This window comes from Lissotriton vulgaris, chromosome 4_1 (assembly GCF_964263255.1).
Source record: "Lissotriton vulgaris chromosome 4_1, aLisVul1.2, whole genome shotgun sequence".
NCBI classification, from domain to species: domain Eukaryota; kingdom Metazoa; phylum Chordata; class Amphibia; order Caudata; family Salamandridae; genus Lissotriton; species Lissotriton vulgaris.
This window is the reverse complement of record NC_141691.1, coordinates 1,071,442,785-1,071,464,347: the sequence shown is the minus strand read 5'-3', so window position 1 is coordinate 1,071,464,347 and position 21,563 is coordinate 1,071,442,785. Positions and strand designations below refer to the sequence as shown.

General features: G+C 52.6%; 2 protein-coding genes across 2 annotated transcripts in view; one reads left to right on the top strand and one right to left on the bottom strand.

Moving 5' to 3' along the window:
* The window catches only part of DNAH5 (dynein axonemal heavy chain 5), a 5,605,957-nt gene that overhangs the window by 5,398,445 nt on the left and 185,949 nt on the right, over positions 1–21,563 (top strand). The gene's annotated exons all lie outside the window — the stretch shown is intronic.
* LOC147722883 (uncharacterized) overlaps positions 10,232–21,563 on the bottom strand; it is a 103,773-nt gene continuing 92,441 nt past the window's right edge. The window contains exon 7 of the mRNA XM_086966588.1: positions 10,232–10,478. The gene's annotated coding sequence lies outside the window, so the exon portion shown is untranslated. The remainder of the gene's footprint in view (positions 10,479–21,563) is intronic.

The following is a 21,563-nucleotide window of genomic DNA, read 5'->3' as shown; positions in this document are numbered from 1 at the left end:
GACGAGGAGCAATGGGAGGGGTCCGAGGACCCTCTGGCACGTGATTGCCAGTCACATCAGGACTGGACATATGAGCTTGGGGAGGCCAGTGGTATTGACACCTCGCCAGACACTGGATTTACATCGCCCCCGACTGTGGCTTCGGAGGCGGGTTCTGCTTACAGCGTAGTGTTGACGAAGGCAGCTAAGGCCCTAAACCTTGAGCTCCCCGTCGCGGCCGTGAGGACTAATCTCCTCACTGAGGTGCTCAAACAGCAGTCCGGCTCCGCGGAGCCCCTTCTGCCGTTCAATGAGGCCTTGTGTGACGTTCTGCTGGGCACTTGGTCCAAGCCCGCCACAGGTCCCCCTGTGGATAGGAACGTGGCCAGACGCTACCGCCCGGCACCGGGCGACCCTTGCTTTTTGTCCACCCACCCCACCCCCGAGAGCCTGGTCATCCAGGCCTCCACTTCCCAGACCGCATTCCCGACGGCCCCGCCCGATCGGGAATCCAAGAGATATGAGCAGTTCGGGAAGAAGGTCTTCTCGTCTGTGAGCCTAGGGCTCCGGTCAGTCAACACCAACTGTCTCTTGGGCCGCTACACCCACACTCTGTGGGACACGGTTGCGGAGGTGCTGCCACAATGCTCTGAGGAGGTCAGGGCTAAACTCAGCCAAACCCTTGCGGACGGCCGAGATGCGGCACGATTTTCCATCCGGTGTGGGCTGGATACCACGGACTCACTGGGCAGGGCGATGGCAACGACGGTGGCGGTTCGACGCCACGCCTGGTTGAGGTCCGCCAATTTCTCGGCCGATGTCCAGGCCACTCTCCTGGACATGCCGTTTGATGGCCGTCGCCTCTTCGGCGACAAGGCAGACCATGCGCTGGAACGTTTTAAGGACTCCAGGGCCACGGCCAAGTCCTTGGGCCTTGCGGCCCCACGCCAGCAATCGGGTGCTTTTCGCTCCTTTCGTGGCCACGGAAGGGGCGCCCCACCACGGACCGTCAGCCACGCGCCGCAGAATGTTCAGCAACGCGGTGGCGGCCGTGGGAACCGCCGTGGCGGTGGTCGGGGCCAGCGGCGAGGCCAGTCCACACCTCCCTCAGCAGCCCCCGCCTCAAAACCTTCCTAGTCCGAGTTTTCAGGCCCATGTGACGCCTGTGGGAGGCAGGGTTCGCCATCACCTCTCCCACTGGCATACAGTCACTTCGGACAGGTGGGTGCTGCAAATTGTCCGAAGGGGTTTCTCCCTCCCCTTCGAGTCTTCCCCTCCATCCATGCCACCTCAATGCCACCGTGTGTCGGGGGATCACTTGCGACTTCTGCAAGGGGAAGTTTCGGCCCTCTTGGCCAAGAGGGCCATCGAGCGCGTTCCTGGGCCAGAAGTAGGACGTGGCTGTTACTCCCACTACTTTCTGGTACCCAAGAAGGGCAAAGGGGGCCTACGCCCTATCTTGGATCTGCGGAACGTGAACGGCTTCCTCCGTACGGAGAAGTTCAAGATGCTCACTTTGGCTCAGGTCCTGGCTGCCCTGGACCCAGGAGACTGGATGGTAGCGTTGGACTTGCAGGACGCCTATTTCCACATCCCCGTCCTGCCGGCCCACCGGCGTTACCTGCGGTTCACGGTAGGCCACGAGCACTTTCAGTTTACCGTGCTCCCCTTCGGCCTTACCAGCGCCCCACGGGTGTTCACGAAGGTGATGGCGGTGGTCGCAGCGACTGGGTCAGTGGCAGACCCCTCTCTCTACCCCAGCCGGAGCACGTAGTTGTGACGGACGCGTCCCTCCAGGGCTGGGGAGGCCACATGGGAGAGGCGGAGATCAGAGGCCTCTGGTCTCCGGCGGAGTCCCGGCTCCACATCAACCTTCTGGAGCTGCGGGCGATTCGTCTTGCACTGAAGGCATTCCTCCCCTCTGTCAGGGGGAGCGTGGTGCAAGTGTTCACCGACAACACCACCGCCATGTGGTACTGCAACAAACAGGGCGGTGTGGGGTCGTGGACCCTTTGCCAGGAGGCTCTGCGCCTCTGGCAGTGGCTGGAACATCAGGGCGTGACTCTGGTGGTTCAACACCTGGCAGGTTCTCTGAATGCCAGGGCGGACGAACTCAGCCGCCGGTGCATGATGGATCACGAATGGCGTCTGAACTCGGACGTGGCGCAAGGTCTCTTTCGACAGTGGGGAGAGCCTTGGTTAGATCTATTCGCCACAGAAGAGAACGCGCAATGTCAGCAGTTCTGCGCGTTGGAGTTTCCAAGGCGGCACTCGCTCGGAGACGCTTTTCGTCGCGAGTGGAGCTGCGGCCTGTTGTACGCCTTTCCGCCTATACCACTTCTGCCCAGAGTGCTGAAGAAGATCAAGCGCGACCGGGCCCAGGTTATCCTTGTGGCTCCGGACTGGGCTCGAAGATACTGGTATCCCGAGCTACTCAGCATGTCAGTCGATCCCCCGATTCGTCTGCCTCTTCGGGAGGACCTTCTGTCGCAGCAGCAGGGGACGGTCCTGCACCCGAACCTGTCCAGTCTCCACCTACAAGCTTGGAGATTGAGCGGCGGCAGTTGAGGCCATTTGACTTGCCTCCCGAAGTCTGTGACATCATTCTGGCAGCCAGGCGTCCCTCCACTAAGTCGGTATACGCCTGCCGGTGGAATAGATTTGTGGCATGGTGCGCAGCAAAGGCTGTGGATCCCCTCTCTGCACCCCTTTCGGAAGTGCTGCTCTTTCTTCTTTCCCTTGCCCAGCAGGGCTCTGCTCTGGGCACTCTTAAAGGGTATCTCTCTGCTCTTTCAGCCTTCTTGAGGCTACCTGATCAGCCTTCTTTGTTCAAGTCCCCTATAGTGAGTAGATTTCTGAAGGGCATCACACACATGTTCCTCCTGTTCCCTTCGTGATGCCCCAGTGGGACTTGAACCTTGTTCTCACCTATCTGATGTGTGCTCCCTTTGAGCCACTTCATAACTGTCCTCTTCGCCTCCTTACGCTGAAGACGGCCTTCCTGGTTGCCATCACCTCTGCCAGGAGAGTGAGTGAGCTCCAGGCTCTTTCTTCTTCTCCGCCTTTCCTGTCTGTTCACCCTGATAAGGTGGTGTTGCGTACACGACCTTCCTTTCTGCCCAAGGTTGTCACGGCCTTCCACATCGGGCAGTCCATCACCTTGCCCACCTTCTTTCCGCCTCCGCATCCCTCGAAAGAGGAGGAGAGGCTCCACCGTCTGGATCCAAAACGTGCGCTCTCCTACTACTTGGACCGCACTCGCCAATTCCGGGTGGATGACCAACTCTTCGTTGGTTACGTGGGCGCGAAGAAGGGAAAGGCTGTACACAAGAGGACCATCTCCAGGTGGATCATCTTGTGCATCCAAGCATGCTACTCCATGGCGAGGAAGGAGCCCCCGGCTGGATTGCGGGCTCACTCCACTCGGGCCACGGCAACGACAACTGCCCTGGGCCGCGGTGTCCCCCTGCAGGACATCTGTCAGGCAGCCACGTGGGCCTCGCTGCACACGTTCGCAAGACACTACTGCCTGGACAGTCAAGTCCGGAGGGATGGCTTCTTTGGCCGTTCCGTCCTCCAGGACTTTCTGGTGTGATATTGGTTCGCAGACCCACCACCGCGGGGTTGGTATTGCTGGGGTATCTATTCTAAGGTAAGGAATCTATCACTAACGTGTCTCTTTCAGATGCACAAGTTACTACTTGTGTAACGATATATCTGTAAGAGACATTAGTTAGTGATAGATTCCTTACCGCCCTCCCATCCTCCCCGTTCTGCGAACCGATATTTAGGGTTAAGGTCATCCCCTTTCAGGGCCCTAGTTTCATGGCACCAGTGTTAGTTCTATCATGGCTCTGCGTATCTGGCGCGGAAAAGCTGTGTTATCAGAACTGACGTCAGCGCGCATGGGCGCCGTCTATATACTCCGATGACGTCATCCCGGCGCTCACGACGCCGACGACGGACGCGGAGCCGCAGACGACGCCTAACAGCGCGCAGGGGTATTGCTACGCAAAAATTTCCGGATCCAGTCTGACGCCTGGGGATATTCTAAGGTAAGGAATCTATCACTAACTAATGTCTCTTACAGATATATCGTTACACAAGTAGTAACTTGTGCATCAGCGCGTTTGCCGCTAGCGCTCCGCTGGGCTCCCCCCTCCGCCTCCATTTTGTTTGTTGTGATCATCCTCGTGTGCCCGCCCCGCCTCTCAGCAGAACCGCCCTCCCACTGTCCTGAAATAGCGCTCCTTTCCCTGCAGGCGCCGTGACTCGCTCCTGTCCCACGGGCTGAGTGGTCGCTCCCAGTGCAGTCATCTGGTATCGTAGCGCCGCATAGTTCAACAAATTGCCTTTCATTTTCGTGTGCTGTGTGCTAGTGCAGCGCTTTGCTGAAGTAGCGCTTTGTGTACTTAATTAGTGCTGCTTGAAACTGTATCAGCGCGTTTGCCGCTAGCGCTCCGCTGTACTCCCCCCTCCGCCTCCATTTTGTTTGTTGTGATCATCCTCGTGTGCCCGCCCCGCCTCCCAGCAGAACCGCCCTCCCACTGTCCTGAAATAGCGCTCCTTTCCCTGCAGGCGCCGTGACTCGCTCCTGTCCCACGGGCTGAGTGGTCGCTCCCAGTGCAGTCATCTGGTATCGTAGCGCCGCATAGTTCAACAAATTGCCTTTCATTTTCGTGTGCTGTGTGCTAGTGTAGCGCTTTGCTGAAGTAGCGCTTTGTGTACTTAATTAGTGCTGCTTGAAACTGTATCAGCGCGTTTGCCGCTAGCGCTCCGCTGTGCTCCCCCCTCCGCCTCCATTTTGTTTGTTGTGATCATCCTTGTGTGCCCGCCCCCCTCCCAGCAGAACCGCCCTCCCACTGTCCTGAAATAGCGCTCCTTTCCCTGCAGGCGCCGTGACTCGCTCCTGTCCCACGGGCTGAGTGGTCGCTCCCAGTGCAGTCATCTGGTATCGTAGCGCCGCATAGTTCAACAAATTGCCTTTCATTTTCGTGTGCTGTGTGCTAGTGTAGCGCTTTGCTGAAGTAGCGCTTTGTGTACTTAATTAGTGCTGCTTGAAACTGTATCAGCGCGTTTGCCGCTAGCGCTCCGCTGTGCTCCCCCCTCCGCCTCCATTTTGTTTGTTGTGATCATCCTCGTGTGCCCGCCCCGCCTCCCAGCAGAACCGCCCTCGCCCCTCCCCCTCAACTACCCATTTATGACAGATGTTCCCGCGCGCAGCGTTCACGCGCAGCGTCCGCGCCCAACCCGCGCCGAAGGTGCGCCAAGGTAAGCCCGTCTACGCCCGTCCGCGCCTAGACCGCGCCCAGCGCCAGAGCCCCTGCCCCTCGCGCTGCCCAGCCCTCCCGCATTACCTACGATGCCGCCACCCTCCTAGCCCTTAACCCCGGTCGCGCCCCCAACTGCGTCCAAGCCGCTCCTGGACACACCCATGGACCTTTCTCCTGCTACTCCTGCAAATTCAGCGGCACCGACAACATCTCCGCTACGACCACACCAAAGATTCCCGACCCCAACCACTTACAATGCATCCTTCTCAACACCCGCTCGGTCCACAGACACGCCGTTGACCTATGGAATCTACTAGACACCATCTCTCCGGACGTCGCCTTCCTAACAGAAACATGGATGAACGCTTCCTCCGCCCCAGACATCACCATTGCCATCCCTGAAGACTATAAGATCACTCGCAAGGACCGTACCGGCCACACAGGAGGAGGAATCGCTATCGTCCATAAGAAATCTATCCGCATCTCAACCAGCTCTGACGTCAACCTCGCCAACTCTGAACACCTTCACTTCCAGATCCACATCGACCCCAAGACCACACTCAGAGGCACCCTCCTCTACAGACCACCAGGACCCCGCGCAAAATTTAGTGAAGACATCACGGACTTCATCACTCCTCACGCGCTCCCCTCCAAAGACTACATCCTTCTAGGAGACCTCAACTTTCACCTTGAAAAGATCAACGACCGCAACACCACCACCCTCTTGGACAACCTCGCCAACCTCGGACTTAAACAACTGGTCACTTCCCCCACCCACATCGCAGGTCACACACTCGACCCCATCTTCACCTCCAGCAATCATGTCTCCTTCAGCCACACTACGGATCTCCTCTGGACTGACCACAGCTGCGTTCACTTCACCTACAACAAGCCGAAACCCATTAACCACCTCCAACCAACTCTGCAAAGAAACTGGAACAAAATCACCATCGACCAGATCTCCTCATCGCTCCTCCTAAACACCCCAGCCCACTCTTCTAACCCAGACCAAGCCGCCGCCAACCTCACCCTATGGTTATCCAACACCGCCGACACCTTAGCACCACTGAAAAAACGTCAAAGCAAACCTGGCAACAAGAAGGCCTCATGGTTCAACGATGATCTTAAGAAGTCCAAGAAACTCTGCCGCTCCCTTGAAAAGGCCTGGAAAAAAGACCCAACCACTAGCACCAAGGACGCCTTCAAAAACGCCACCCGCACTCACCACCAACTAATCCGAAAGGCCAAGAAAACAGCATTCAAGGATCGACTTGACAACAACGCCCACAACAGCAAGGAACTTTTCAACATCGTCAAGGAATTTTCCAATCCCTCGGCCAACTCCAACGACATCACCCCCTCTCAAGCCCTCTGCGACTCACTAGCCTCATTCTTCCACAACAAGATTGCAGACATCCACAACAGCTTCGACAACCAACCCGGAGACCAACCCACCCAACCATATGCTGAACACTCCCCCCCCGTGAACACCCTTAACGACTGGAACCCAATCTCCACGGAGGACACCATCCGCCTGATGAACTCCATCCACTCAGGATCCCCCACAGACCCATGTCCTCACCACATCTTCAACAAAGCAGACTCCGTCATAGCACCGCACCTCCGAGACATCATCAACTGCTCCTTCAACTCCGCCACCTTCCCGGAAAACTGGAAACATGCTGAACTCACCGCCCTTCTGAAAAAACCCACAGCGGACCCCACCGAACTCAAAAATTACCGCCCCATTTCGCTCCTTCCATTCCCGGCCAAAGTAATCGAGAAAGCTGTCAACAACCAGCTCGCCGCTTTCCTCGAAGCCAACACATCCCTCGACTCCTCACAATCTGGCTTCCGAGCAAAACACAGCCCTGAGACCGCCCTCATCGCAGCAACAGACGACATTCGAACTCTACTGGACAATGGAGACACAGTCGCCCTCATCCTCCTCGACCTCTCTGCAGCATTCGACACAGTCTGCCACAGCACCCTTTTACAACGCCTCAGTAACATCGGAATACAAGGAAAAGCACTTGAATGGATCACCTCGTTCCTCACCGGAAGAACCCAGAGAGTCCGCCTTCCACCATTCAAGTCCGAGGCCACTGAAGTCATCTGTGGCGTACCACAAGGATCTTCACTCAGCCCCACCCTCTTCAACGTATACATGAGCCCCCTCGCGGCCATCGCCCGCCAACACAACCTCAACATCATCTCTTACGCGGACGACACTCAACTAATCCTTTCTCTCACCAATGACCCCAGCACCACCAAAACTAACCTACACGAAGGAATGAAAGAAGTTGCCGAATGGATGAAACACAGCCGTCTGAAACTGAACTCAGATAAAACAGAAGTCCTCATCTTAGGTACATCCCCCTCTGCATGGGACGACTCTTGGTGGCCGGAAGCCCTTGGAAAAGTACCCATCCCGACAGACCACGCACGGAACCTAGGCGTCATCCTGGATTCTTCACTCTCAATGAACAGACAAGTCAGCGCCGTATCCTCATCCTGCTTCAACATTCTTCGCATGCTCAAAAAAACATTTCGCTGGATCCCCACCGAAACCAGAAAAACAGTCACCCATGCTCTGGTCACGAGCCGACTGGACTACGGAAACACCCTCTACGCAGGTACTACCGCTAAACTCCAAAAGAAACTCCAACGAATCCAAAACGCCTCAGCCAGGATCATATTAGACATCCCGCGCAACGAACACATCTCTGGTCACCTGAAAGACCTCCACTGGCTACCCGTCAATAAGAGAATCACTTTCCGACTGCTAACCCACGCACACAAATCACTCTACGACATCGGACCAGAATGCCTCAACTCACGACTGTCCTTCTACACCCCCTCCCGCCAACTACGTTCTTCCAGCCAAGCCCTCGCCACTGTACCTCGCATCAACAAGACCACCATGGGAGGCAGATCCTTCTCATACCTGGCTGCTAGAACATGGAACTCACTCCCCACTTACCTTCGCCTTACCCAGAACCACCTAGCATTCAGAAAGCAACTTAAAACGTGGATATTTGACAAGTAATCCTCCTCCCCTTCCTAAGCGCCTTGAGACCCTCTGGGTGTGTAGTGCGCTATATAAATTCTTTGACTTGACTTGACTTGACTCATCATGCACACAAGGTCTGGGCTGTACAGGAGCTTTTCACCTGTGACATTCAGGCACCAGAAACTTGACTACAACACGCCAAATGTGCGTTCCACGATGCCCCTGGTGCGTTTGTGGGCCACATTGTACAGCCTCTGGGCCTGTGTGTTCGGGGCTCTGAAGGGTGTCATCATCCAAGGGCAGAGTGCATATCCTTGGTCATCTGTGACAGCCCAGAGAGACATGAGTCACAACTACATACTGCATGATGTGTTGGCAGGCTCACTGGTTCATTGGTGTGTGATATGTGTGACTTAGTGATTCCTGTATGACATGTACTGCGTGTTGCAAATGAGCTGCATCACTGTGTACTACATAGCCTCACTGCTGCACCTCCCCCCAAGCACATTCACTAGTGTACGAAGCGCGATTACATCACATGCACCCCTACGGCACACCATTGACATGCCTGTCTGCAAGCCTGAGTACGACACAGTAATGATGCTGCACAGAATGTTGCCGGCCACATGTGTGTAGGCCCATTGCTAGGACAGGGCTGACACAGATGTAGAGCACCTGACTGGCTGAACTCGACATGCAGTTGAGGGTACATCTTTGGCTCATGCTGCACTAATGGCGATACACACAGGTGGCATGTGTGATCCCTGACCCCGAGTGGGCATGCCCTCCCCCATGTACCCCTTGGCCGACCACCTACACTGGGGACATGCCACATAGCAACATTGTCTATTGTGTGACGGTTGGTGCAGACACTACAACAGAGACACAAGCATCAGCCACATCCTTGAAAAGGCCCACACTGAACCACACCCAGATCCACGTGTGGAGGAGCCACGTCCCTACACAGTACTGTCCTACTCCTGTCCACCCCGCTTTCGCTCACATGGAGACACAACACGGTTACATGTCCCAGGTCCACACCACTGCCTGCTGTGACTTGGTTGCGCACGATGTACACAGCACAATGTAATGTGGAATACCCCGGTCCCACATGCATCTATAATGACCACACAGACACACTTAGTGAGTTTTTGGGACTGGCTACGGCCACGTGCGCCCAGCACCTTTAGTGCAAGGGTCACATCTCTATTGATGCCTGTTCTGGATAGGGGTTGGGTAGTGTAAGCCACCACTCATGGGTTGGTTGGTGCTGGCAAAAGCCACATCAGTGAGAAAACGATCAGCTGTACAAGGTACGGACATCATGGGTCCCTGACTTGAGCAGCACAGAGTTTGTGGCCCCAGATGCACAGCGGCGGCACAGGCACACTGCCACGGGATGTCGACTTGCGGTGCACTGAGGTAGGGCCACACTAGCTGAGCGTGTACTCGTACTGTATCTTCAAGCATAGTAGCAAGGAAGCATACAAATCCAGCGAACCAGACTATGGAGCGACTGGTGTTTGGTGGCAGCGAAATGTACAGTGCGTTGTGGCATTTATTTGCCTACACTCTTGGAATGAGGAATGCCTATGGGCCCTTTAGTAAAAATCAGCTTCGTTCCCCTATTTGGGGTAATATTTTTTCTCCTTGCATGCATTTCACAGATTCTGTGTAACAGTGTTTTTTAGTCTCAAGGCAGGTGCGTATCGAGATTGACTGAGGCATGGCTAATGCACTATGTAAGCACATATTATATGCAGCACAAACTTGTTTTTTCCCTTCACAGAGTTAAGCCATTCTGGCTTCTCTTTCATTAAAGCTGTACCTCAGAACCCTCACACTAGTTTCACTAGAGATAAGCTGACCTTAACTCAGGATAACCGTTCTGTGTGGATGCTACTGAAAGATTTGCTACTTGTGTTAATAGAAATTTTAAATTCTATTAAGAGCTCGGATGTGAGGATTATGGTTTTCCTTTCTCCACTTTATTCAATAGCAGCCCTTTTTATTCATCAAATAAAACCACATTTCCCATGGAACACTGGAAACGGTAAAAACAAACAAAGTCCAACAGTCCCATAATCCAACAGGTGTCCAATCAGAAGCTGGTATCACCAGCATAGTCCTTCGCCTCTGACACAACTCCTCTTCTGTCAAGGGAGTCACTCCCCAGCTCTGTTCCTAAGAATCCAGCTTTCCGTTCTCTGCTCCTAGTAACAAGAGAGAAAAGAACCAGTTGACTAAACCACTGATAGATCCAGTAAGGCTACCAGCATGCCAATGACTATCCGCACAGATGTAACAATACACACGATATGCATAAGCAGTCTCTACTGAGTTCATCAACAGTGTATAATTTATACAAGAGTCAAAATCTTTACTTACAAGTTACGGGGAGGGTTGTCCGGATGATTACTCAGCTGGTGGGGTAATCCTCGCCTTCGAGTCCTCAATGACATTGAAACTTTATGTTACGATAACTAGGAAATTTTCCATGTTTTGTCGGGACTGGAGGCGGGGATTATGCTGATTTACACTTACTTTCCACTAACTGAGCCATATCCAGCACTGGCTTAAAATAGAACCATTTAAAGGTAAAATCAGAGGACCAATCAACCTCGTTCATGATATCTTCCAGTCAGGCCCCCAAAGAGAAAGCCTTAGAAGCCATCACACCATAAGTAGAGTACACACCAAAGATGCTAAGATGCTATCATCCTGGACTCCGAACTCAAAATGGACCGCCAAGTCAACACCATCACTTCCTCCTGCTACCACACCCTCCACCTACTCCGCAAGACCTTTAAGTGGATCCCCCATGAACACAGGAAAGATGTCACATATGCCCTCATCAGCAGCAGACTGAACTAAGGCAACGCACTTTATGCCGGAATCAACAAGAACCTTAACCGCAAACTCCAGAATGCGGCTGCCAGACTAGTCTTCAACCTACTGCGCCACTGCCACATCAGCCAACACTTACAGTCCCTACACTGGGTCCCTGCTGAGAAGAGAATCACCTTCAAGCTTCTCACCCACGCACACAAGGCCCTCCGCAACACCGGACCAACCAACCTGAACCACCGCCTTGTGTTCCACGCTCCCCAGCGCTCTCTCCGCTCAGCCCAGCTCTCCCTCGCAACGGTACCTCGGATCAAGAAAAGCAGATCAGGAGGTTGCTCCTTTTCCCTCCTCGCTGCCAAAGCATGGAACTCCCTCCCTCTCTACCTCCGACAGACTGCATCGCTCCCTAAGTTCCTAAAGGACCTCAAGACCTAGACCTTCGATGGAACCCAGTGATCCTCCGGACACTGTAGTACTCCTTCCACCTATCCCCCCAGCGCCTTGAGACCCGTTCCGGCTGAGTAGCTTGCACTTTAGAAACCCTGATTGATTGATCGATTGATCCCTGCTTCCTGCATCACCCAATGTATCCAACTGGCTATGGTCGGGGAGGACACCGCTTTACACAGCTTTCTGAGAGCAATTAGGAGATGTCGCTCACCCGGGGGCCAAAGGTATTCAGACATCTCCTCATAGGCCTTGAGACACTGAACTATGCACAAATTAGGAGAGTCCTGGAAAGCTGGCTATTTAATAACCCTGGTATTAGACTTCGTACACCTGTTCAGCGTGAATGTCTCTCCCCGAGGGAGAGAAGGATCTTCCCGTAATGTTGAGGACTCGAACTTCTTAAACTCTTCTGCACTATAACCATGCAGAGCAACATCAACAGCTTCCCTGATAATTCCTTCCTTGAAAGGAATCAGTAAGGTGCCAAGAGAGAAAAAGCTTTACCAACCCTGTTAACATCCCAAAGAGCTGAGTAATATGGCTTCGGAGGCAGGGAGCGCCAGAGCCCACAGAGAAGCCTACACACAAACGGGTGTTCCCGCAAGGGCAGCATTCTACTGGTACATGTCCCTCCGAGATGGCTGAGTGGAAGGTGTAAATTGGCTGGTACACAATACCTTTTTGACCCAGATCAGCCAAAACATTCCAAATTTGCATTATCTCGGCACCCACGGGATCGTAATCCTGTCACACACACCAACGACACCATCTATTTCAAGCTGATTGATATTGCTTGATGGTACCCTCTGGCCATACCTTGGATAGGAGGTCTTCAACTTGTGCCAAAAGGCCTGGGAGCGACCATTATCCCCTGTAGTCTTCCACGGCATAAGGGGGAGTGATCCTGCCAGGATCATCTGATGAGGATTCCGATCTAGGTTAAGGAGGAGAGTCGTAAACAGGGGTAGAGGGATTGGAAAATCCCCAAAAAGTTCCAGAAGAACCGGAAACCAAACTTGAGCTTTCCAAATCGGGGTGATCAACACAACCCCCATCCGTTGGCGCCTGATCTGGGCTGAAGTTCTGATGATCATCGTGAACGTAGGAAATGCATGGCCCTTCTGTAGTTGCCAATCCTGTAGAAAGGCATCTGCGGTGGCTGCCAGGGGATTCAGCATCCAACTGAAGAATCTGGACATTTGGTGATCCGATCTGGAGATAAAAAGGTCCACTGAAAAATGGACCCTAGCGATCCCTGCTGGCATCGGACTCTGAGATCCGAGGCAGAGACGCAAATCAATCTGATGTTCCATGCCTCCATATGTGAAAGCCACCTGCTTCAAGGACACGCTGTGCCTGGCCAGTGTTCGTTGCAACTCGTATCCGATTTTGGCCACTTACCTTGAGGGAAGACTCAATGTAGCCTCTGTGGAATCTATAATGAAACCCAAGAAAACTGCTTTTTGCATCGGAATCAGGAGTGATATGCTCTTGTTTATAATGAAGTGAAGGCTTTGGAGCAGGGTGACTGCCACCTGCAGTTGGGATGACAACTAGTGTGGATCTTGCCCCAGTAGAAGCATGTTGTCTAAATAGACAATGAGGCGTGTCCCCTGCGCCATGAGGTCTTCCACAACTGGTTTCAGGACCTTCGTGAAACACCATGGGGGTAGGAGAGGGCAAAAGGAAGGTTGTAAACTGAAACACATCTTGCCGCCAGAGGACCTGGAGGAACCGCCTCTGTGGTGGAAACATCAGGATAGATAGATAGGCATCCTTAAGGTCCAGGCGGACCATCCAATCCCTAGGGCGCAAGACATTGTGAAAGAGATGGATCCCCTCCATTTTGAAATGGTGATAAACTAGTCACTTGTTGAATAGGTGTAAGTTGATAACTGGTCTCTGTCTCCCGTCTATCTTGTCTACCACAAAAAGGTTGCTGATGAAGCCTCATGGGTGAGGGGTAGAGGGGCAAATAAATCCTTTTTCGAGCAATGAGGAGATCTCTGCATCAAACAATTCTGCCTCTTGGCACGAGAACTGCAGCGGGCTGGAGTACATACCCTGCTATTGGGACCCAGAAAACTCAATATGAAGACCCTGAATTGTTTGCAAGACCCACGCATCTCTTGTGATAGATTGCCAATTGTGGAAAAAAGTTGCCATACGACCCTCTACTTGCACTAGGGAAGAAGGGTGAACACTCATCGGAACTGGAGGAAGCATCGACCCTTTGTGTCCTCGGCCTGTGGAGCACTGTCTACAGGCCTGGTAAAAGTTGCCAAAGCAGGCTTGGTCTTGGTACTACCCGTGCATAGAACCTTGCCCTCTAGGAGGATTTTGGGAGTAGGAGCGGCTGGCTGAGTGGCCCCTGCCTCGACTGGTCCCACAGAAAACCAGTGAAGGAAAGACCCTCTTGTTGGAAGATTGGGCCTTATCAAGGAAAGTAAAAGTACTCACAAATGTTCCTAGCTCCTTAATAAATGGCTCACCAAAAAGGCCTCCTTGAGTCACTGTCCCTTCTTTGAGTTTGCAAGGTCCCCCAACTTTGGATCAACTTTAATAAGCAACGAGCACCTCTGCCCTGTGGATAGAGCACAGTTGGCAATGGCCATGAAGGCCAACGACTGCCGTGCCCACCTGGAGAGGGCCTGCAGGAATATAAGAGATAACGAAAACTTGGCATCTTCTGCCATTTCCAGGATCCTGGTTAGCCAGCCTGGGGGTCCAGAGTTTATACTTGCACACCCGCCCTAACCTGTCAGTGCCTTTCCTGGGGTCCTGACTCAAATTTTCCGAAGAAGTGCCGATTCTGGGATCTAGCTCCGGTGTCAGGGCTGCCTTACCCTCTAACGATTGCTGAGGGCATTCTTCTTTAAGGCAATTGCGAGTGTCTTTCCCCAATGGCGTTCTGATCTGCCCTGCCACATAATTTGCCCTCTTGGTACAGTGTGTCCATTCAGCGGAATGGAGATGGATGAGATCCTCGGGGTCTAACATGTCCGAACCATCGTCCGGAGTGGTGGGGAAATCCGTGGCTGGGGGTGTAGGGTCAATGTGCCATTGGTGCAAAGTTCTGGGCTCTTTGTGTGTGTCCCTGTGGGCATCTTGTCCTCATAAACACAGTTACCCGGGCCATTTTGCGCGGCATACAAAAGCAGCCAATTGCTAAGCCTTGGCTTGCCTCCGGTTACATTTTATTTGCTGATACAGCGTAAGTGGTCATGTCCCAAAGCCAGGGAAAGGCCCCCGGGCTGGGCAAGATTCCTGTGGCTATGTTTCGCTGCTATCCCATAATTTGGGTCCCCTTCATTAATTTGGTTTCCAACGCGATAATTGCTGGAGCCCCTATCCCCTTGACCTGGAAGGGTGCTGAGACCATTCCGATCTTCAACAAATGCTGCCGGAATCTTTCCAGCAAGTGTTGTCCCATCAATCTTTTGGGCAACTTACAAAATATTTTTTGCAAGCAGATACTTGCAAAGGCATCCGAGTGGATTATAGGTGATGTTCTAACACACTTGCAAGCAGGTTAAGACCAAAGACGGGAATGGTGGGCCAAGTCTTTTGTTTCTTGTTGATTAAGTGGAAGCCTGTCGACATCAGTGGTGGGAACCATTGTGTTGCCTTCATTGGCCTTCGTGCCTGATTTGATCTGGTCCCTAGAGCTAAGTTTTGGGAAGTACTGGCTAGTATTGGTCTTCTGAGCAACCTCCTTATTAATATATTATGCCTTCATGAGAGAAATTACACCTGGCTGCGGTGTGGATCAAGCAACAAACTCACTGAGGAAATCAATGTCAAAAATGCAGATCGCCAGGCTTATGTTCTGGCTCTGACTCTCTCTCTTGTTTATCAGTAGTTGTATAGGCTTTCTTTTGGGCTGCGTTAACATTTCTCCAGTTCTAGCAGGCCAGAAGGTGCCCAGATTGTTGTTTGTGGATGACACCCTTTTAATTTCCAAAACTGCAGACAGGTTGCAAACTCTCATCAACAGATTCTCACTGTTTTGTGAGTTGTATGGGTTGGAAATCAATATGTTGAAAACTACATTGATGGCATATAAAAAACTGAAGAACTTTTAGAGGACAGTGCATTTGGGAATTAAAACTTTGAGAGAGCAAAATAATTTGATTACTTAGGGATTAGATTGTATGACAAAGACTCGTAGTCGTCCCAAATCTCCAAGGGCTGCTCTTTGATTGAACACAGGGCTTTGGCATTAGTTAGGTTTGCTAAAAAGACCCCCTCCCACCCTGTCTTGCCATTAATGGAGATCTACAGTGTTCAGTTCAAGAGTGCCGCATTGTAAGGTGCAGATTTGGAGGTAGTTGATGATAATTTTATCAGGTACTTTCTACCCTTTGGCCGTGACACGCCTCTTTTGCCCTTGAGACTAGATCCTGCTCTAAAACCAATATTGGAACTTGCAAAGCTATGTAATTTCTTAAATTGGATTAGAGTATGGAGCTCTATAGAGCTGACACCATACAGAGAGGCTCTAATAGATATTATCAGTCACCATCCAGCCAGAGGATTCTTTGGTTAACTTATGTCAAACAGATTCTGCTCACTCTAGGGTTGAAAGAATGTTGGTATGGCCCGTCATCGACCCGTTTGTCCATGAAAGTTGTTGCAAAGAATAGATTTTTGGCCAAGTACATTGACCAAAGTGAAAAATCAGATATTATGAGTAGCCACTCCAAATCTTTTCTCCTCCACAAACACATATTCTGGACAGAGGAATATCTAGACTTCATCTATCCTACGCTTGCAGTCCACGTCTTCACCCTCGGAATCGGGTAAGAGACGTCATAAGAAAAAGTCGAAGAAGCATGTACGCTCTCTGACGTCCCCCTGTTGGTCTCCGGACGCGGACAAGGGGGCCAGGGGGCTCTCCCCCGCGGCTCTGTTGGATCCTGGGAGTCCCGCAGGCTACCCACCTTATCCGGGTCCGTCGGTGACTCTGGCCCAGGTGCAAGAATTTCTTGTTGCCATGGACAGCCTTTTCAGGGCTAAGGCTCCCGCCGGCCCGCCTTAGAGCCCCCCGGTCCCAGTTGAGGGTCCTTGCTTGCCACAGGCTCCGCCACCGGCACCGCTGGCGGCTCCAGCCCTGGCGCCGCAAGGTCCTCCGCCAGTGGCTCCGGCACCGCAAGGTCCTCCGCCGGCAGCTCCGGACCGACGCCCCCTGCGGCTCCGTTCCTGGCGCTGCAATGGGTCCCGTTCATCCCACCTCTACTCTTGCCCAGGTTTCCGGACAATTTTGCTCCGGCTTGGGACCCTAATTGGGACATGGAGCCGGAGCAGCATCGACCGGTGCCATTCCCGGCGCCGTTGGACCACTTGTATTCCCCTGTTCCTCCCCCACTGCAGCAGCCTGTGCCTCGGGCGATGGAGGAGGGGATGACCTGGAGGGGTCTGAGGACCCTCTTGCACAGCAGTGCGAGTCAGAACAGGATTGGGCGGAGCAATCGGACGATGCAGGTTGCCTTGACCTCTCCTCCGAGCCCGGCTTTCTGTCTCCTCCCGCGGTCATGGAGGAAGGCGCCACTTATACTGTGGTGCTCCGTAGAGCAGCTGAGACCCTTGACCTTGATCTGCCTACTGTCTCATCTTAAAACAAACCTCCTTACTGAAGTGCTACAGCCGGCTGCACATTCTAAGGAATCTCTGCTTCCGTACAATGAGGCCTTGACAGATGTTTTGATGGGCACCTGGTCAAGACAAGCCACAGGGGTTCCTGGGGATAAAAACGTGGCTAGGAGTCATCACCCCGAACCGGGTGACTCGGTCTTTTCAACGAATCATCCTACTCCGGAGAGCTTGGTCATTCAGGCCTCCACTTCCCAAACTGCATTCCCTACTGCCCACTGGATAAGGAATCAAAGAAGCTGCAGCAGTTTAGCAAAAAGTTATTTTCCTCTGCCAGCTTGGGGCTGCGGTCAGTCAACACCGCATGCCTCTTGGACCGCTACTTTCATGCTGTGTGGGACACGGTGGTGCAGGCACTGCCTCAGTACCCGGAGGAGGTTCGGGCTGTACTTTCCCAAGATGTTGCAGAGGGGAAGGACGCCGCAAAGTTCGCCATCCGGTGTGGGCTGGACACTGCAGACTCTTTAGGTAGGGCGATCTCCACAACAGTCCACTGGGTTTTCGGGGGATTTCCCGAGTTCCCTCATGGACATGCCTTTTGATGGTACTTACCTGTTCGGCGATAAGGCAGACAGTGCACTGGAGTGTTTCAAGGACTCTTGGGCTAAGGCCAAGTCCTTGGTTCTCTCCACCACATGCCTGGCCACGTCTACCTTTCGTTCCTTTCATGGCCACGGAATGGGTGCCCCTACACTTTCGTTCAGCCAGAAGCCTGTGCAGAACCAACCTCAGCATGGCCATGGGCGTTGAGGCCACAGTGGCGACACAGAGGGCCAGCGTGAGGGTCAGTCAACCTCCGATCCTGCAGCATCTGCCTCAAAGCCTTCCGAGTTTTGGGGTGCACCCCACGCCGGTGGGCGGCAGGATTCAACATCACCTCCCCCACTGGTGTTCTGTCACTTCGGACAGGTGGGTGAAGGGGTTACTCCCTCCCCTTCGTGTTTGCCCCCCAGCCATGCCACCTCAGTTCCACCGCATGTTGGGGGATCACTTTGTGCTTCTCCTACAGGAAGTCCAGGCCCTCTTGGCCAAAGGGGCCATTGAGCGCGTACCAGGGCCAGAAGTAGGTCGTAGTTGTTATTCCCACTACTTTCTGGTTCCAAAAGAGGACAAAGGGGGACTGCGCCCCATCTTGGACCTCAGGAACGTCAATCACTCCCTCCGGAAGGAGAAGTTCAAGATGTTAACTCTGGCTCAGATCTTGGCTGCCCTCGACCCTGGAGACTGGATAGTAGCATTGGACTTGCAGGGGGCATATTTTCACATGCCCGTCCTGCCAGCCCACCGGCTTTACCTGCGGTTCACGGTTGTCCAGGAGCACTTTCAGTTTGCCGTGCTCCCCTTTGGCCTTACCAGTGCCCCTCGGGTGTTCACGAAAGTGATGGCGGTGGTCGCAGCTCATCTGTGCAGGTCAGTGGTGTCAGTCTACCCCCACCTCGACAACTGGTTGTTGAAGGAAGTCGTCTCCCACCTTCAGAATAGGCCGACCGCCTGCATTTGCTGGGGTTCTCCTTCAATGTGCTGAAGTCGCACATGAGTCCCTCTCAGAAGCTCCCCTTCATCGTAGCAGTTCTGGATTCAACGCAGTTTCAGGTTTATCCTCCCGAGCAGCGAGTCTGGTATATTCAGGCTATGATTCCGATCTTTCAGCCTCTATCCCGGGTTTCAGTCAGGATGACCCTCCGGCTCCTGGGCCTGATGGCCTCCTGCATCCTGCTAGTGGGACATGCCAGATGGCATATGCAGGCTCTGCAGTGTGACCTGAAGTTCCAGTGGGCACAGCATCAGGGCAACCTGTCAAATCATGTCCATATCTCGGAGGGCACTGCACGACAATTGCAGTGGTGGCTCATGAATCGTGATTGGGTCAATAGCAGATCCCTCTCCTTTCCCCAACCAGAGCACACAGTGGTGACGGATTTGTCCCTCCTGGGATGGGGCGGCCACTTGGGAGAGGTGGAGATCAGAGGCCTCTGGTCTCCGGCGGAGTCCCAGCTCCATATCAACCTTTTGGAGCTTTGGCGATCCGTCTTGCACTGAAGCCATTCATTCCCTCTGTCCGGGGAAGTGTAGTGCAGGTGTTCACAGACAACACCACTGAGATGTGGTATTGCAACAAACAGGGTGGGGTGGGTCGTGGACCCTATGTCAGGAGGCTCTGAACCTCTGAACATGGCCGGAACATCAAGGCATTACCTTGGTGGTTCAACACCTGGCAGGTTCCCTGAACGCCAGGGCGGACGAACTCAGCCACAGGTGCTTGATGGATCACGAATGGCATCTGAACTCGGACGTGGCGCAAGGTCTCTTTCTGCAGTGGGGAGAGCCTTGGTTAGATCTATTCGCCACCAAAGGGAATGCGCAATGTTATCAGTTCTGCACGTTGGAATTTCCAAGGCGGCACTCACTCTGCGACGCTTTTCGTCACTAGTGGAGCTGCGGTCTGTTGTACGCCTTTCCGCCTATACCACTTCTGCCCAGAGTGCTGAAGAAGATTTGGTGCAACCGGGCCAGCGTCATCCTTGTGGCTCCGGATTGGGAACGAAGATACTGTTATCCCGAGCTACCCAACATGTCGATCAATCCCCCGATCGGACTGCCTCTTCGGGAGAATCTTCTGTTGCAGCAGCGGGGGACGGTCATCAACCCGATCCTGTCCAGCCTCCACCTCCGTGCGTGGAGATTGAGCGGCGACAGTTGACAGCTTTCAATCTTCCTCCCGAAGTCTGTGATATCATTCTTGCAGCCTGGCGTCCCACCCCTAAGACGGTATACGCCTGCAGGTGGAACACATTTGTGGCATGGTACACAGCGAAGGCTGTGGATCCCCTTTCTGCCCCTCTTTCTGAGGTCCTTCTGTTCCTTCTATCTTTGGCCCAGCAGGGTTCTGCTCTGGGCACTATCAAAGGTTAACTTTCGGCCATCTCTGCCTTTCTAAGACTTCCGGATCAGCCTTCTCGTTTTTAAGTCCCCAGTTGTTAACCGTTTCCTCAAAGCCATTACACACACATTTCCTCCCGTGCCTTGCATAATGCCTTAATAGCACTTAAACTAAAATCTTTTCTTTCACTGAGATCTATTTCTTTTGATACTGTCCTCATATTGTGATCATGTTAATCATTCCTGTACTGCTATATCACTTTTACAGCATGGTGTAATATTGATATCTTGGCCCTTAAAAAGCAACATGTTTTCGTGAAATATGTTGGCCTATGAAGATTTTTTTTAACCTAATAAATTTGCTTATTGTACTGAAGAAATCTTTTTTTTACTTTGATAATACAAATGTAACCAATAGAGATTGACCTCAAATAAAGTCTGTGTTTAGTGTATTACTTATACATGGCTGGAGTTTTTTTCCTGCAATCTCTATTTTGAGGTCAATGTTAAACCCTTTGAGAGCCTCCTTCCCCTTCCTCTTCCTTGTGATAAATGTTTGTTTTTGAAGTGTACGTTTTGCTATATTGAAATGTTTTCAACCATTTGTTATACTACACATGCCAGTATTAATGCTAAAATAATTTTCTCAACAAAATATGATTGTTATTACAGCTTTTCATTTTGCTAGCTGTTTGCTAAAATGGCATTACAAAATGTACAGAAGCAATGCCCGTAGAAAGGAATCCTAACTAATGCATGCAGCGCCACCCGGTGGAGTTGCATAGGATTTGTGCTGGTTCAGCTAAAGGTTAGGCATACAGCTTGCATTTATGTTGTAAATCCTATGAGCTGAGAGTCTGGGCAAATTACTCAATCTCCTCCCTCCTACCAAAAATTAATGTCTCTTTGTGTAATGTAACTGGTGCTCATGTAAAGCGCTTAATAGATTCCGGTCGAGTTTGCGCTGTATGGAAACTATAGAAAAAAAAGGACTGGAGTCTGCGCATCCCTAATCACCCACAACCGAGACACTGCTGAATGTCTGCCACAGTATATGCTGGAACAAATGCATGCATACATACATCCAGGGCTCGGTGGGTACAAGTGGGTGGATGGCGTCCACCCACTATTTTCACAGAGGTAACGACCTCCACCCTACCAAGAATTTGGGCCCCATTGAATAATGTGCTGAACTCTTCCCGGCGTAATTTCCAATACCAGGACACTTTCAGCAGTCCCAGCACGTTGTCTGCTTTCCATCTGCAACAAGCATCTGAAAGAGACACGTAAGTGATAGATTCCTTACCTTAGAATATCCCAAGCCGTCAGACTGGATCCGGAAATTTTTGCGTAGCAGTAACCTTGTGCGTCGGTAGGCGTCGTCTGCGGCTCCGCGTCCGTCGTCGGCGTCGTGGGTGCCGTGATGACGTCGTCGGAGTACTTAGACGCCGCCTCCGCATGCGGACGTC